The sequence below is a fragment of the Magnolia sinica genome, chromosome 6 (genome assembly GCF_029962835.1).
Source record: "Magnolia sinica isolate HGM2019 chromosome 6, MsV1, whole genome shotgun sequence".
Taxonomy (NCBI): Eukaryota; Viridiplantae; Streptophyta; class Magnoliopsida; order Magnoliales; family Magnoliaceae; genus Magnolia; species Magnolia sinica.
The window spans coordinates 94622485-94639466 of NC_080578.1; the positions used below are offsets into that span (position 1 = coordinate 94622485).

Sequence of the window (16982 nt, forward strand, 5' to 3'; positions counted from 1 at the left end):
GTTGAAATCAATGTATTGATATGATTGAGTGGATAGGTGTGGCCCACCTTATGAGTCGATTGGATCCAATTTTCTTCGCAGGTGATCCCTATATTGTAGCCCACATTTTTCATGGCCTGGATGTTTTTAGTAAAGATACATTGGAAGGAAAAGACTCTCAACCCAAAAATCAAGCTTAAAAAAGCATTATGCTTAGTTTTAAAGAATGCTTTTGCTAGATTGTCAAAATAATAATTTTAAAAGCAAAAGTGGAAATCCTTTCAACTCTTATGATGTTATATATCTATTGCTTAGTACATGAGAGGGCCCAATCTCCTCAAAACACTGGGTAGGGGCCAGTCTCCACAAACCTGCCTTATCAGCGTCCTTCAAGGCGACACTAAACAAAATAAATTAACAGCTAAGATTTGTTGTTAAAAATTGATTTTTTATATGGGTAGAATTAAATATGAGATATGGTCCACTCAAGTACCCAATGGGGTGAAATTTCATTTGTACGTATCTTTTACGACGGCAACTCAGATGAATGGTTCAGATTTTCAAAAACATCTCATATTTTAATGCCTGTGGCAGGTTTCTAGGCATCTCACTTGCTCATTTAAGGCCTATTTTTATACTCGGATTTTGGTGTAATGTAATGCACAACCCCAATAAATGCAGTTTCCATTTTTGGTCTCCGATAATCCCCGGAAAATGGCTTTGCAGTTGCCTCGCTTGGCAACGAGACTGAAATCAAGACTACATCCAGCATTTGACAACTTCTCCTAATTGGATGGAACTGAAGGCGAGATGTGTTTCAGGTCTTGAAAAAAAAAAAAAAAAAAAACAGATACGGTGCCCTAGGATTCCAACGTGGGGAGGACGTGATGAGGTCATCTTCCTTAGGGAATAACTACTCCGAATCCATATAGCTCTTTGGACTCCTTACTAAGTTTCCAGTGACCCACAAGGGATAAAATAGAATTAATTTCTAAGAAATTCAAAAATTAATTAATTAATAATAAAAATAAAGCTACAACCCTTTAAATAATGAGTTAAAATCTAGGATGGATTTTTAGACTCAAACACCCTGAAAATGTGACTTATTATAAATAGTAAACTTACTATTTATAGATGGTCACCATTCCAACTAGGCTTCATGGTTTTCAGCCAAAGATAGTGAGTGTACAATTTGGCATAACCACGTTATTCTCCTAATTTTTCTAAGCCTTTTTCATGTTGGGCAGGACTCCTGCAACTCAAAGGATCAAAAGTTATACAAGATCTAAAACTTATTATTTATAGTAAAAACAAAAATAAAATGGACTTTTGATCATCGGTCCAATGGAATCTCACAAATCTGGCATGGGAACCCAGCACAAAGGGTTAGTTGATTAAAGTAGCTTCTCCTACCTCAAAATTATATATGATATTTCCAACACCCTTATCCATAGCTCAAGTGGTAGACTGAGTGAAAGATACCTCGTTTCAACACTGTGGTCTTGGTATCGATTCCCTAGTGGGGGTGGCTAACAGTGAAGTGTGAACTCACAGTAGGTGTACTAACAAGCTAACATATATATATATATATATATGATATTTCCAAAAACTCATTGTGGTTTGTGAGATACAATTGTTTTAAGGTTTTGACAATCCTGAATATTTCCACCTCCGATTGCGATCACTCATGTGGTTTAGACGTGCATGTCATAAACATTTTAACATCAATTATACTATAGACATTATAGCTTCACTTGATACGGTATTCCCAATTAGCTTGGAAAGGTTATTGTTATATATGCTTCGCTTTCATCACTATGAGTGCTCCTTTTGAAACTTTGAGGACACGATCAAATCTAGTGAACTTGCACCCAAGTGCATCAAGAGCTCCCAGGAATATCATATTCTTTTTCAGTTCAGGAACGTATCTAACATCTGTCGAGATACACTCCGTTCCATCAAACAATTTAACTAGCATCAATCTGATTACAACAACTTTACAGGCAAAGTCATTGCACATAAACACCTGGCCACCATCACACTTGTTGTAACTGGTGAACCAACTCCACCAAAAATTCATATGGTATGAAGCCCCCAAATTTAAAATCCACTCATTGCTAAGATGCCCAAATTTGGATGCAGTCGAAATGTCACAACCACCCACCTTCTCACTAGATTCCACTACATTGGCCTTATTTGGCTATTCATCTGATTTTTCTCCTTTTTGGGCATTAGAATTCCGACAATCCTACTTCATATGCCCCTATTCCCTATAATTCCGGCACTTCATCTTTCCCTTACCCTTAGAGTTGAACCGAGATCACGAGTTTTCCTTCTCTCACTCAGAATTTCTTCCCCTAGTGATCACTCCCCAAGTATAGGGTTGTGATGTAGTAATAAACTCGGTGAGACCGAGGTCGAATCCCAAGGGACTGAAACATGTACGTTATCTGAAACTAAGTAGAACTAGAATTAGACTAAGATGAAATCTAAATCAGGTGGATTTGAGGAATAATGATGAAATAGTAAACTAAAACTTAAAGAATTCAGAGGTATGAAACTAGGGATTCAGAGGATTCACTTGTAGAGATCAGGGAGATCTACGGCCGATTCATGAACTCAACTGGACTTCGAATCCCATCTTCATTCAGTTGGAAGATATAACCTAAAAATCAATTCTGAACTTTATCTAATCTAGTTTTCAAGAGATAAGACAGGTGTAAATTAAAATGGATTCCATCACAAAATCATGCCCATGAGACAAAGCAAACAATAGAATTAAACCAATTTACAGTCAATCTGAGTGATGTATGAACAGTAGGAAGGGTGTAATCATCTAACCATGCCCAGGAGATGATGGTGAACAACAGGACTTCCTAACTGCGTAATCACAACAAGAGAGCAGGAATACTTAAAGCCATCGTAGATCTATTATAATTTCAGTCACAACAAACCATTAAAAACTAGAAATACTTTTATTATTCAAAATTAGAGTCAACATAGTTCATGGCATGAATCAAAGTCGTAGAATCAATCCCATCTCGCCACAAGCTTCACCTCTTAGCCCTAGCTAAGAGGTTTAGCCCGACATGAGTGGGATAATTCTCTCAAAAATCGTGAAAACAAAAAACAAAAAACAAATAATAAAAATTCCTAAACAATTCTTTCTCTCTCTCTTATATAAGAAGCACCCCTTGGAATTGAATGCCATCTTCTCTCTTTCCTCTTTCTTTTATAGGCTGCTACCGTCGTTGGAGAGCTCTCACGCACAAGAGGAAAGAGCTGGAGTCAGTGGAAATTGGATTAAAGCTGTTTACGCAGCAGGGTTCGCATGCGCAGTGAAAACGCAAAAACGTCTTGCGTTTGGAGTATATTTGCAGCGCGATATCAACCTATCTGTCAATTCTGAAATTTTGACTAGGGTATTGGCCTCCCTTTGGACACATTGGACAGTTTGGATCACTCAAACGATTAACGATCGTGACCCACTACTCCCCACAACTCTCGGACTCATCCGGACGCGGAAAACAAGGCCTGCACAAGATGGGTTCGCTGTTGAAGTCGGTGGGGCCCACTTAGATTTTGTTTTGAGAAATCCATTCCGTCTACCGGATTCCTCTCAAAATTTCGGATGGGAAGGGACAATTTTAGATCAGATTCGGTGTGACCTACGGAAGAAATCATGTCGCCATAGGTTTGGACGAAGAAGAATGGGCTTTTTGTGACCGTTGTGACTTGCACGTGCACTTGCATTGATGTACAAGGTAAACATGAGTTCGACTGTCCCGAGCTCCTCTACAAGATGGATGGCTTGGATCGGACAGATGGTCCATGATGGTGGCCCACCAGCTTCCGAAAAATGCCCCTGCACAACTGTCTGCGGAAGAACAAAACGGCAGTTGCCGTTTTTAAGTCAGTCATGGGACCAACCCGTTTTAGAAAGAGATACAGTTGCCGTGCACATCTGGTGCACTTGTGCACCATGCACACCCTAACTCAGTTGGAGTCCACAGTTATGTTTCGGAGAGATCCACTCCATCCATATGTTTTATCACCTCATTTAATGGGTTGAGCCCAAGTTTGAAGCATTCCCAAAAATCAGGTGGGCCACAGATCAGATATTTATGGGATGATCTGTCCATTGGGCCATTTCCACAAGGATACAGGAGCTGAAATTTTATGTGTACGGTTCATTTATGGTCCTCAGACCATGTATAAAGTTTGGAGCTGATTAGATGGTGGGAACCCTGTGATCTTGCATTATGGACGTCTTTCAGGCCTTTTTAAAGTGAGTGGCTGGAATTTCTTTGATCTCCGGCGTGTAAATCCTCTATCTTGGTCCCATGGAGTCTTGTCCAATGCCTTGGTGATGCTTGAGCGTTAAATTCATACTCTTAACATCCTTTTCAGTCACATGCTCGTAAATTCACCCTGCAGCACAAACACGATTTAAATAGGCCTTTAAACATTTTCGTGGTCGTAAATCCATGTAATAACTAGGGTCTAATATGTAATATTTGACCCTCAACACAACCCCCAACCAGCATTTTGCTAGTCTCGAGTAAAGTATGCGAAAAATAAATTGAGAATTACAGGATACTTTCTATAAACTCAAGTGATTTTTGAAAAACGATTCAGATACGAAAAATCTAAAATTCATGAATGTTGGGCATAATTCTCTCCTAGACTCAAGCACATGGTAAACTTCATAATTAAGTTCAAAGTATTAGTCCATCAATTAGAACAATTCTAAACATTGAATTCCATGGATGTATAGTCTAATCTCGACTTATCAATATTAAAATTCACTTCTCTATTTAAGGATATCATTGGTAACCAATAAGAGAATTCATGATAACCAAAACTTGCCTCACACATCATCTTTTCATTCTTTTAATTTTTGATTTTTTCATTAAAAGTAATGCCAAGAAGGGGAATCAAATCCTCACCTATAAGGAGCAAACCTATGGTAAAGACTGTACACCCAACTCTTTTTCAAATATCATCCATGGGGAATTGAATCCTCACCTATAGGGAGCAAACTTATGGTAAAGACTGTTCACCCAATCCATTCAATTTTCTTAGGTTAGTTCCTTTCATGTTTAGTGATTACCAAGTTAATCCTTCAATATCGAACTGAACCTTTAATGTGCAAGCGAAATGTGTTTTGTAAAATCATGACTTAATCAATATTTAAAACCTCTAACCATGGATTAATAGTTCGAACTTAACTGTGAAATCTAACATATAGCTGAATCCAAGAGTCATAAATTTTCAACATCACTTATCTTGTAATTCTAAATCCAAGATGGCCGTCAAAATCACTTCGAATTCATACGAAATTCCAGAAAAATTTAAAAATTTTCACAATTTCTGCTCAAGACCAAGAAAACACTGATTAGTGTTGAGGGTCAAATATTGCATATTAAACCCCATTGATTGTATAGATTTACGATTATGATATTGATTAACGGCCTGAATTAATCGTGTTTGTAATACAGGGTGTGTCTACGAGCACGGACTGAAAAGGATGCTAAAAGCATAGATTTGACGCTCTGGCATCACCAAGGCATTGGACGGGACTCCATGGGACGAAGATCGAGGATTTACATATTAGAGATCAGAGAAATTCCAACCATTCACTTCAAACAGGCCTGAAAAGAACGTCCAGAATGCAAGATCACAAGGTTCTTACCATTTGATTAGCTCGAAAATTTATATATGGCTTGAGGACCATAAGTTAACCGTACACGTCGAATTTCAACTGTTCTATCTCTGCGGAAGTGACCCAATGGGCAGATCATCCCATAAAACAGAGATTTGGGACCCACCTGATATCTGGATGCGCTCCAATTTTGGTTTCAACGGTATACATGAGGTGAAAAAGTGGATGGATGGATTGGATTTTGCATATACATCAAGGCGAGACCCACTTTATGAAGGTGGAGTGCACAGAAGCCGTGCACTCGCCGTGCACGAAGTGAGCTAAGTCGGTCAGCAGGCGCTGACCCGACTTCCATTTTCTGCTGCGCGAAACTGTGAAACAGGGACCAGAGGTCCATCCTTGCGGGCCACCATCGTAACTTAAAGGTCCGATCCGGACCGTCTATCAGAATTCTATAAGTCCTCTAACCATTGCCTAGGTGATGGAATCCCGGATGATGATGGATATTTGATTTCATCCGTTAAAACGGACGATAGACGGTGGAAGAAAAACATCGGTGGACCACACCAAAACTCGACAAAAACCAGCCTATTCTGATTGAAAAATCGAGAGGAACCTGATGGACGGGGTGGATTTCATCAGAAGCATCACTACGGGCCCCACCGAGAGTCCAGCGCCGACAGTTTCGGGCCCTGTTTACGCAGCCCGTGCGCGTCCGTGAAATCCGGGACTTGTGGGGCATTCCGTGATCTTTATCACTTCCGGATTGCTGATCCAGACCATTCAAAGTCCTTATAAGTGGGTCTTTACTCTAGCCATGGAGAAATTTTTACTCCAAGGAAGATCACTATCTTGCAAACACATTCCAAACACAAGTCGATCTGCATTTCTAAGCAGGCGGTTTGAATGAGCTGGCTACGTAAATTTTTCACGGATCCCAACCACGAACGGACTCTCTTCATACCTGTGAAATAAAGAGAGAATGAACGTGGAACCGGAGGGAGAAGAAAGCATTGAAGGAGGGGAGCTTGGCTTGGTTTGAACGATTAAAGGAGAAGCTGGACGTGAGCAGAGGAGAGATAGAAGTGGGCTGGCTTGGGTTGGGCCTGGTTTTTCTCTTTCTTTTCTTCTTCTTCCTTTGTTTATTTTGAATTCAGCCTAATCATGCTCGTGATTAGCTAAACCTCTTAGCTAGGACTAAGAGGTGAAGCCTGTAGCGAGATGAGAGACTCTATTTTATGCTTTTAATGTAAATTCATGAACTGAATTTATTTTTAGTTGATTATGAAAGGAATGTTTTTTTTTAGTCTTTAATAGTCTGTCGTGACTGAAATTACAATGGGTCTGCAATGGCTTTAAATATTTCCTTTTCCCTTTTGATGTTATGACATCAGGAAGCCCTGTTGTTCACCATCGTCTCCTGGGCATGGTAGGATGATGGTACCCTTCCTAACCTTCATAGCATATTGATTGGTTGGTGATTAATTTAATTCTGTTGTTAACTTTGTTTCCTCGGCATGGTTTGGTGATGGAATCCATTCTAATTCATATACCTTTCATCTCTTGAAAACCAGATCAAGTAAGTTCAGTTAAATGTCCATGATTCCTGATGCAAGCATAAGATCTCCCTGATCTCTACAAGTGGATCCTCTGAATTCCTAGTTTCCTTCCTCTGAATTTCTTAAAGTTTTAGATTAATACTTCACTCTTATTCATCAAATTACAACTCGAACTAGATTTCATCTCATTCTAGTTTTAGTTCTAGTTAGTTTCAGACAACGTAAGGATATCAGTCCCTTGGGATTCGACCTCGGTCTTACTGAGTTTATTACTACATCACAACCCTATACTTGGGGAGTGAACAAGTTTTTGGCGCCGTTGCTGGGGACTGACGGTTGCGATTCTCTGAAATTAATTAGGTTTAGAATTAATTTAAGATTAGAATTTGACTAACTTTAGTTGTAGACTTTTATTTGATTTCTAGAACTAACTTGTTTTCCTATTTTGTAGGATCCTGACATAAGTTTCTAAATTGGTAATTCCTTCCTAATTTCTCTACTTTTTCTACTTTTAAAATTAGGGTTTAAATTTTAGAAATTTTCTAATTCTAGTATTTTCCTATTTGTAGGAAATAGTTTGTTTTTAGAAACTAGGTTAGTTATTTCCCTTTTTAGAAATTAACTTTCGATTTTTATTTTTAATAACTTTCTAGAATCTAACTTTGTTTCCTAATTTATTTTTAGAAATTTTATGATTGTAGAATTTTTGTGTAGAAACTAACTTTTCTATTGTGTAGGCTTTTAAGGTAGAAATTTCTAATTTGGTAAGCTTTCTCTCTACTTTCTATTTTTCAGTTCTCTTTTAGTAATTTACTTTCTAGTTTAGACTTTTCTTCTTTTAGAAACTAGTTTACTTTTATCTTCCTTTTTAGGATTTTCTAATTTTAGACCTTTTCTTTAGAAACTAACTTGTTTGTTTTCTTTTGCAGGTCTTTTAACTTAGGGACTTCAACTTGGTAATTTCTTTCCAACTCTCTCTTTCTTTCTAGATTTTCTTTTCGTTTCGAATTTGATTGAGGGTTGTGAGTGTTTCATGCCCAAGTGGGCCCGTAACAACACTCGACGTCTCTTGACTGAAGGAGGATTGGTTGAGGGGTTGACTATCCATCGCAGGACTAAACACCACTCGAAATCCCCTGAGTTAATTGAAGTTATGGCTGAAGACCAACCTCCTCTACTTCCACCCAGGGTGGAGGATACCTAAGATGAGAATGAGGTGCATCAGGCACCCCCGCCTCGTACTTTACGAGATTATCTACAACTGGCAGGAGTGAGTACGCCCTCATGCATGATTTTCCCTGAAAACACAGGACAAATGGACATCAAGCCAGGAATTATCCAACTCCTTCCCAAATTCCATGGACTTGAATCAGAAAGTTCATATTTACATTTGAAAGAGTTCGATGAGATTATAGCTACATTATATCTTCCTAATGTATCTGAGGATACAATCACGCTGAAACTCTTTCCTTTTTCCTTAAAAGAGAAAGCTAAGACGTGGTTACATTCACTGCGTCCTAGATCCATTGGCACATGGAACGACATGCAGAGGGAATTCATAAAAAAAATTCTTCCCACATCATAAAACGATTACCCTCAGAAAAGCAATCATGAACTTTGCCCAAAAGGAAGATGAAACATTCTTCCAATGTTGGGAAAGGTTCAAAGATTTGGTCAGTTCATGCCCACAACACGGATTTGAAACGTGGCGCATTACAAATTTTTTCTATGATGGACTGACATCTTCTATGCGCCAAATGGTCGAGACAATGTGTAATGGAGAATTCATTAATAAAAATGTTGACGAGGTATGGGATTACCTCAATAGTCTTGCTGAAAAAACACAATCATGGGACTATTACCCAAAGTCGAACACCACGTCTATGCCGACTCAATTAAAGGAGAAAGGTGGATTATATCTCTTGAAAGAAGAGGATGATCTCAAGTGTAAAGTAACTACGCTCATAAGGAAAGTTGAGGCCATGGAAGGAAAGAAGGATAAGGTTAATGAAATTGTTTGCGGCATTTGTGATTGCAACATTCATACAACTGAAAATTGTCCTACAATACCTGCCTTTCGAGGAGTGTTGAATGAACAAGCCAATACCGTAAACAACTATCAAAGACCTTTTACTGGACCTAACTCCAATACATACAATCCTGGTTGGAAAAATCATCCAAACTTTAGTTGGAGGAATGGACAAACGGCTACCCCTCAAGGTTTCTTCAATCAAAATCCAAATCAAGTGAAACCTCAAGAGGAACCGGTTCAAAATTTCATACAAGAGCTGGCTCAGGCAATACAGGGATTTACAGATTTTATGCAAAAGATAGATTCTCATATGACGGTTATAGAAAAGGGGATGCTTCCTGCACAACCTCTCCCCAATCCTAAACCGCAGTACGAGATTAGTGATCCCAGCTCTTCAAATCAGATGGGGCACGTTAAATCCATCACCACTCTTAGGAGTGGAAAGATCATTGATAAAACTCTTCTGGTTAGGCCCGAAAAGCCTCAAGAACCAGAAGGGGACAACAATGATGGATCTAGTGATGCCCCACAAAAATTAGAACCGGAACTTCTAGAGAAGCCAGTTGCTCCGTTCCCCCAACGGTTGGTTGCACCAAAACGTCTTTCTAACTCTCAGGATATTCTGGAGGTGTTGAAACAAGTGAAAGTTAACATTCCTCTACTTGATGTCGTGAAACAGATTTCTTCATATGCCAAATTTCTAAAAGACTTATGCACAACCAAAAGACGGCAAAGTATTCAAAAGAAAATCTTCTTGACTGAGAAAGTGAGTGCCATCTTGAAGCAAGACGTGCCGTAGAAATTCAAGGATCCCGGTATCCCAACCATATCATGTGTAATCGGGAACCATCGAATTGATCATGCACTTCTTGACTTGGGAGCGAGCGTCAATCTGATTCCCTACTCGGTATACAAACAGTTAGGTTTTGGTGAACTAAAACCCACCCTAACCACACTACAACTTACTGATCGCTCTGTTCGTGTACCAAGAGGGATAATTGAGGATGTGTTGGTCCAAGTTGATAGATTTTACTACCCTGTAAATTTTATCATCCTGGACACCGAACCCATCAATAACATGAGCACTCAGATCCCCGTCATTCTTGGTCGCCCATTCCTTACCACCTCAAACGCAATTATCAATTGCAGGAATGGTGTTATGACTATGTCTTTTAGGAATATGACATTGGAGTCAAACATCTTTTTCAATAACGGCAGAAACTTAGAGGATGATGACAATTTCCACGACATTAACATGATTGACTCTTTAGTGGAAGATACGACACCTCTGAGCTTATCCTCTGACCCTCTAGAGACGTGTCTGGCCCACTCCCATGATTTTGATGATGACATGATTAGGGAGACATGTGCCTTGCTTGATACTACACTGGTACTTGAAGTTAACCGGTGGAGGCTACAATTTGAAGAGTTGCCTCAAACTGATGTAGTACCTCTACCATGTAACCTCAAGCCACCGAAGCTTGACCTAAAACCTTTGCCCTCTGATTTAAAATATGTCTATTTAGGTCAAGATGAGACATATCCGGTGGTGATCTCTGCCCACCTAGAGAAAGAACAGGAAAATATGCTCATATCTACTCTCATTGAGCATAAGGGAGCCCTTGGATGGACGATAGCGGACCTCAAGGGAATCAACCCCTCGATTTGTACTCACCACATTTATCTTGAAGATAATGCTAAGACCGCTCGGCAACCACAACGTAGACTAAATCCAAACATGAAGGAAGTGGTTAAGGCCGAGGTTCTTAAACTATTGGACGTGGGTATCATATACCCTATATCTGATAGTCAATGGGTGAGTCCAACTCAAGTGGTCCCTAAGAAGTCGGGAATCACCATCGTAGCCAATGCTAATAATGAACTCGTGCCAACTAGAATCACTACTGGTTGGAGAATGTGCATTGACTACAGGAAGTTGAATACCGTCACAAGGAAAGACCACTTTCCTTTACCATTCATTGATCAGATCTTGAAAAGGTTAGCTGGTCATTCTTATTATTATTTCCTTGATGTGTATTCGGGCTACAACCAGATAGAGATAGCCCCTGAAGACCAGAAAAAGACCACATTTACATGTCCCTATGGCACCTTTGCCTACCGAAGGATGCCATTCGGACTATGTAATGCCCCTGCCACCTTTCAGCAATGTATGCTTAGTATCTTTTCTGATATGGTAGGGCAATATCTAGAGGTCTTCATGGACGATTTCTCTGTTTACGGTCCATCTTTCAGCAAGTGCTTGGAAAGTCTTAAATGTGTGCTGAAAAGATGTGAAGAAAAGAACTTGGTACTTAATTGGGTGAAGTGTCATTTCATGGTTTAGAAGGGAATTGTCCTTGGGCATATCATCTCGCCCAAGGGAATCGAGGTAGATAAGGTAAAAATCGATCTTATCTCTAACCTACCTCCACCCAAGAACATCAAAGACGTGCGATCCTTCTTAGGACACACAGGATTTTACAGGCAATTCATAAAGGACTTTAGTCTCCTCTCTCGTCCTTTATGTAATCTTCTTTAAAAGGATGCTCCGTACGAGTGGACTGAGCAATGCCAGGAAGCTTTCACCAAGCTTAAGGGCACGTTAACCACTACACCTATCATGCAGCCACCCGACTGGAGCCTTCCTTTTGAGCTTATGTGCGATACTTCTGATTATGCGCTTGGAGCGGTTCTAGGCCAGAAAAAAGATAAGAGACCCTACGTCATCCATTACGCGAGTAGGACTTTAAATCCGGCCCAAGTAAACTACTCAACTACGGAAAAAGAACTCTTAGTCGTAGTGTTCGCCTTAGACAAATTTAGGTCTTACCTGATTGGATCCAAGATCATTATCTATATAGATCATGCGGCACTGAAGTATCTTCTTTCTAAGAATGATTCTAAGCCCCGCCTGATACGATGGATCCTTCTACTGTAAGAATTTGATTTGGAAATTAAAGATAAAAAGGGAGTAGAAAACGTTGTGGCCGATCACCTTTCTCACCTTAATACCTCTGATTCCTTTGAGACGACCCATATCAACGACATGTTCCCTGATGAACAACTGTTTAGAGTCTCTCATTCACCTTGGTTCACTGATATTGCTAATTATCTTGCTACAGGTGCCATACCGATATAGTGGACTGCGTAAGATAAGAAGAAATTTTTCACCAAGGTACATAACTTTTTCTGGGATGATCCTTATTTATTTAAATATTGCCCAGACCAAATCCTAAGGAGATGTGTACCAGACGATGAGCATCAGAGCATCATCTCCTTCTGTCACTCACAGGCCTGTGGTGGTCACTTTTCTTCTAAAAAGACCACGGCCAAGATTCTGCAGTGTGGCTTTTACTGGCCCACTATATTTAGGGATACTCATGAGTTTTGCAAAGCTTGTGAGCATTGTCAGAAATTGGGAGCATTGTCCCGTCGAAATATGATGCCTTTGAATCCCATCCTTTTCATTGAAGCATTTGATTGCTGAGGCATCGATTTCATGGGACCATTCCCCCAATCGTTTGGAAATCTGTATATTTTGCTCGCCGTGGATTATGTCACTAAATGGGTCGAAGCGATTCCGTATCGAACTAATGACCATCGCACGGTCATTAAATTCCTAAAAGAAAACATCCTTTCTCGATTCGGAATGCCTTGAGCCATCATTAGTGATGGGGGCTCACACTTTTGTAATAAACCATTTGAGAGCTTAATGAAGAAATACGGTATCTCTCATAAGGTGAGCACCCGGTACCACCCACAGACAAGTGGGCAAGCTGAGATTTCTAATCGAAAAATTAAATATATTTTGGAGAAAACGGTTAACCCTGATCGTAAGGATTGGTCAATCCGATTGACCGATGCCTTATAGGCATACCGTACTGCCTTTAAAACCCCTATTGAAATGTCTCCCTTTAGACTTGTCTATGGGAAAGCTTGTCACTTGCCTGTGGAGCTGGAACATAAAGCGTACTGGGCGATCAAAAATCTTAATTTTAATCTGGACAACGCTGGCTCACTATGCAAACTTCAATTGAATGAAGTTGAGGAAATCCGGAATGATGCGTACGATAATTCGAGAATTTACAAGGACAAGATGAAAGCATTTCATGACCAACACATTTTGTGAAAATCATTCACGCCTGGTCAGAAGGTCCTTTTGTACAATTTTTTATTACATCTCTTTCCGGGTAAGCTTCGATCTCGTTGGACCGGCCCTTACATTGTTGTTACTGTTTTTCCTCATGGGGTTGTTGAGATAAGAGATCCCGACAATGGCAAGGAGTTTAAAGTCAATGAACATCGATTGAAACCATTTGTCAAGAAATTTGATTCAGAGGACATGTTCATGCCCCTGACTGCTCCTGTTTACCAGGATTGATTTCCTAGTCTGATAGAGGTATAGGTAGGTTTATCGCTTTCATAGGACTAGGGTAGTTGCTTTATTTGTCTGGCTGAAGACGGTAAACTTAGCGCTCCTGGGAGGCAACCCAGCTCTTCATTTCATTTTGTTTTTATTATTAGTTAGTTCAATGTTTGTGGGTAACATTACTACAAACCCTCACGAGACTACAACTCATCCACTAGGGGCAACCTAGGGGTTTAAAGGCTTTTTGCATACGCTAAATGCAATCGAGAGCACCTACGAAAGTGGTATAGGTAGGATTTTATTTTTATTATTTTTGTGTTGCCTTCTCTCTCGTGCTGACCGACGCTCATGCTGCGATCTCTTGGAAAGTGTCTCTCGATTCATCATCCAAATATAATCTTCCCATCACTTCATATTTACTTTTCGTTGTCCCAAGTGCATTGCATGCTCATATCTTTTACATTGAGGACAATGTAGATTTTAGGTTGGGGGTGAGAGATTAGGTGACCTACTCAGCATTTTCTTGGTCTTAAACAAAAATTGTGGAAATTTTAATTTTTTGAAATTTCTTGTGAATTTGAAGTGATTTTTACAGCCATTTTGGATTTAGAATTACAAGATAAGTGATGCTGGAAATTTATGACTCTTGGATTCAGCTATTTGTTAGATTTCACAATTAAGTTCGAACTATTAATCCATGGTTAGAGGTTTTAAATAATGATTGAATCAAGATTTCACGAAACACATCTCACTTGCACATTAAGGGTTCAGTTCGATATTAAAGGATTAACTTGGTGATCACTATGCTGGAAAGGATTGGGCGAATGGTCTACACCATGAGTTTGCTCCCTATAGGTATAGATTTAATTCCCCATGGATGATATGTGAAAAAGTTAGGTGTACAGTCTTCACCATAGGTTTGCTCCCTATAGGTGCAGATTCGATTCCCCTGCTCATCGATGGAAAAATCAGAAGTTGGTAGGTTGATCTGTGGGGCAGGTTTTGGGTTTAGGTTTTGGTGGACATGAATTCTCTTATGAGTTGCCGATGATATCACGAAATAGAGAAGTGAACCTTAACGATAAAGTGGAGATTACATCATACACTCATGGAACTCAATGATTAAAATTTTTCTAATTAATGGAATAATACTTTGAACTTGATTATGAAGTTTACCGTGCGCCTGAGTCTAGGAGAAAGTAATACCCAACATTCATGAATCTAAGAATTCTCATATCGGGATTATTCTGCAAAAATCACTCAAGTTTATAAAAATTGTTCTGTAATTCTCAATTTATTTTTCGCATACCTTGCTCGGGACTAGCAAGATGCTGGTTAGGGGTTGTGTTGAGGGTCAAATATTGCATATTAGACCCCATTGATTGTATGGATTTACGATTATGATATTGCTTAACGGCCTGAATTAATCGTGTTTGTAATGCAGGGTGTGTCTACGAGCACGGACTGAAAAGGATACTAAAAGCATAGATTTGATGCTCTGGCATCACCAAGGCATTGGACGAGACTCCATGGGACCAAGATCGAGGATTTACACATTAGAGATCAGAGAAATTCCAGCCATTCACTTCAAACAGGCCTGAAAAGAACGTCTAGAATGCAAGATCACAAGGTTCTTACCATCTGATTGGCTCGAAAATTTATACATGGCCTGAGGACCATAAGTTAATCGTACATGTCGAATTTCAACTGTTCTATCTCTGCGGAAGTGACCCAATGGGCAGATCATCCTATAAAACAGAGATTTGGGACCCACTTGATATCTGGATGCGCTCCAATTTTGGTTTCAACGGTATACATGAGGTGAAAAAGTGGATGGATGGATTGGATTTTGCATATACATCAAGGCGAGACCCACTTTATGAAGGTGGAGTGCACAGAAGCCGTGCACTCGCCGTGCACGGAGTGAGCCAAGTCGGTCAGCAGGTGCTGACCCGACTTCCGTTTTCTGCTGCCCGAAACCGTGAAACAGGGACCTGCGGTCCATACTTGTGGGCCACCATCGTAACTTAAAGGTCCGATCCGGACCATCTATCAGAATTCTATAGGTCCTCTAACCATTGCCTAGGTGATGGAATCCCGGAAGATGATGGATATTTGATTTCATCCGTTAAAACAGACGATAGACGGTGGAAGAAAAACATCGGTGGACCACACCAAAACTCGACAAAAACCAGCCCATTCTGACCGAAAAATTGAGAGGAACCTGATGGACGGGGTGGATTTCATCAGAAGCATCACTACGGGCCCCACCGAGAGTCCAGCGCCGACAGTTTCGGGCCCTGTTTACGCAGCCTGCGCGCGTCCGTGAAATCCGGGACTTGTGGGGCATTCCGTGATCTTTATCACTTCCGGATTGCTGATCCAAACCGTTCAAAGTCCTTATAAGTGGGTCTTTACCCTAGCCATGGAGAAATTTTTACTCCAAGGAAGATCACTGTTTTGCACACACATTCCAAATGCAAGTCGGTCTGTGTTTCTACGCAGGCAGTTTGAATGAGCTGGCTGTGTAAATTTTCCGCGGATCCCAGCCACGAACGGACTCTCTTCATACCTGTGAAATAAAGAGAGAATGAACGTGGAACCGGAGGGAGAAGAAAGCATTGAAGGAGGGGAGCTTGGCTTGGTTTGAATGATTAAAGGAGAAGCTGGACGAGAGCAGAGGAGAGATAGAAGTGTGCTGGCTTGGGTTGGGCCTGGTTTTTCTCTTTCTTTTCTTCTTCTTCCTTTGTTTATTTTGAATTCAGCCTAATCATGCTCGTGATTGGCTAAACCTCTTAGCTAGGGCTAAGAGGTGAAGCCTGTAGCGAGATGGGAGACTCTATTTTATGCTTTTAATGTAAATTCATGAACTGAATTTGTTTTTAGTTGATTATGAAAGGAATGTTTTTTTTAGTCTTTAATGGTCTATCGTGACTGAAATTACAATGGGTCTACAATGGCTTTGAATATTTCCTTTTCCCTTTTGATGTTATGACGTCAGGAAGCCCTGTTGTTCACCATCATCTCCTGGGCATGGTAGGATGATAGTACCCTTCCTAACCTTCATAGCATGTTGATTTGTTGGTAATTAGTTTAATTCTGTTGTTAACTTTGTTTCCTCGGCATGGTTTGGTGATGGAATCCATTCTAATTCATATACCTTTCATCTCTTGAAAACCAGATCAAGTAAGTTCAGTTAAATGTCCATGATTCCTGATGCAGGCATAAGATCTCCCTGATCTCTACAAGTGGATCCTCTGAATCCCTAGTTTCCTTCCTCTGAATTTCTTAAAGTTTTAGATTAATACTTCACTCTTATTCATCAAATTACAACTCGAACTAGATTTCATCTCATTCTAGTTTTAGTTCTAGTTAGTT

At 40.0% G+C, this 16982-nt stretch overlaps 1 non-coding gene across 1 annotated transcript; it reads right to left on the bottom strand.

Moving 5' to 3' along the window:
* Nucleotides 1-8795: 8795 nt before the first annotated feature.
* On the bottom strand, nt 8796-8902 carry LOC131250194 (small nucleolar RNA R71). The gene has a single exon (XR_009173123.1). It is a non-coding gene; the product is annotated as a small nucleolar RNA R71 (small nucleolar RNA).
* Nucleotides 8903-16982: the final 8080 nt, after the last annotated feature.